This window comes from Rutidosis leptorrhynchoides, chromosome 10, assembly GCF_046630445.1.
Source record: "Rutidosis leptorrhynchoides isolate AG116_Rl617_1_P2 chromosome 10, CSIRO_AGI_Rlap_v1, whole genome shotgun sequence".
NCBI lineage: Eukaryota > Viridiplantae > Streptophyta > Magnoliopsida > Asterales > Asteraceae > Rutidosis > Rutidosis leptorrhynchoides.
Window position 1 is genome coordinate 37,534,629 of NC_092342.1, and position 2,251 is coordinate 37,536,879.

Below are 2,251 nucleotides of genomic sequence, written 5' to 3' on the forward strand. Positions count from 1 at the left end.
GGATCCATATGGGTTTGACAAACCCTCATTCAAACGGTTCGCTACCGTTTACGAATGAAATATATTTTCGTGAAACAGTGTATGTTCTAACACTATTGTGATGGGGTTCTATGGAAGGAAAGTTAAGCATTGATAATTGGGTGCTAGTGAAACAAACTTTTGGAATGTATTACTATTATATCAATGTTACAAATCTTGTGGTTCATTAGTACTTACTTACTTAAACCTATGATTTCACCAACGTTTTCGTTGACAGATTTCTATATTTTTCTCAGGTCCTTGAACATTTGTGTGATACATGCTTCCGCTCATTACTTTTGATACTTGCTTGGATGTCGAGTATACATGCATAGTTGGAGCGTCTTTTGACTACTTTTAAATTGTGTCGCATAAGTTTCATTTGTACTTAAAACTTTGTATCGTAACTTGTGGTGGAATTATTCTTGTAAACTTTGAACAATCTTTACATTTGAAATGAATGCGACATATCTTTTGGTCAAACGTTGTTTTAAAGACTTATGACCACGTAACGGGACCTAAGTAGACGGTGCCGTCAATGACGATTTTGTCGGGTCGCTACAGATGGTATCAGAGCGTTGGTTGTAGGGATTTAGAGTTCATTGGTGTCAACCTCGAGTCATAGGGTACATTGGTGAGTCTAGACTACAACCGGCATATAGACTTGAAGTAGGAATTACTTGACTACTTGTGCATTTATACTCGAACGCTTCTACTCATATCTACTCTTAGTTCATCTTAATCTCACGTTGTTTAATTTGATTGACACGCCACCTTGACTTTATAGAATAATATCGAATGCACATATGAATCAGGGTAATATAATTGCCGGGATTATATTACGGTGACTCATATGAACGTTCCGACATTATGGCATAAAGAATTTAAGGCGAGTCGAGGAAAAACTTCTCTTTATCTTTATTCTATATCACGGTTAGTATTATTGAGAATACTAATCAATGATATTCTTGTGTCTTGAAGGAACAATGGCTCCTCGTCGTGTACGCCGCAATGAAACTCCCGAACAAGCTCTCGAACGGATGATAGCCACCGCCGTAGATGCGGCCATGGCCGGTCACTCATCCAACAACAACAATAATAACAACCACAACAACAACAACAACAATGGAGCCGGAAACTCAAACGAGGGATGCTCCTATAAAGCTTTCATGGGGTGCAAACCTCACACTTTTGATGGAACCGGGGGACCGGTCGTGCTCACCCGATGGTTTGAGCAAACGGAAGCCGTCTTTAGCATAAGCGGTTGTCGGGACCAAGACAAGGTCAAATACTCCACTCACACCTTTGCCGGTGTCGCTCTTACATGGTGGAATACTTATGTACAATCGGTGGGTACCGATGAAGCTCACGCCCTCTCTTGGGCCGACTTGAGGGAAAAGATGATTGTCGAATATTTCCCTCGTGAAGAAACCCGAAGGCTCGAACAAGAGCTAAGAACTTTAAAGGCGATCGGAAATGATCTCAAGGCTTACAATCAACGATTTTCCGAACTAGCCTTGATGTGCCCAAATCTTGTGAACCCCGAAGCTTTAAGGGTTGAACTTTACATGGATGGTCTTCCAAAGAGTAACAACACGGAGTAATGTCATCCAAACCCACTAATCATCAAGAAGCTTTGAACATGGCCCGCAAATTGATAGAAACGGTTGACAAAATCGTAGTTCCGGCACCTAAGGCCGAGGATAAATCGGGCGGCAACAAAATAAAGTGGGAACCCTCCCAATCAAGCAACAACAACTTTGCTAAGAAGCCTTACACCTCCGACGGCAAGAAGGGTTATGCCGGAAATCTACCTCTTTGCAACAAATACAACAAACATCACTTTGGCGAATGTAGTAAGCTAATTTGCCATCGGTGCCAAGGAATTGGTCATAAGGCCAACGATTGTAAAAGTGCCACTCCCGTCGCTCGAAAGTGGCCCAATGCACCAAAAACGGCACTTGTTATGAATGTGGCCAAACGGGCCATTATAGAAATGCATGCCCGAAAAGGAAAGATAACACCAATACGCGCGGCCGAGCTTTCAACATCAACACCGAGGAAGCCCAGGATGACACTGAACTAGTCACGGGTACGTTTCTTCTCAACAATTCTTATGTCTCTTGCTTATTCGATTCGGGTGCCGATAAATGCTTTGTATCCAAGACTTTGACTCATTCTTTTAGCACTCCACCTCTTCCATTAGATACCACTTATACCATTGAAGTGGCTA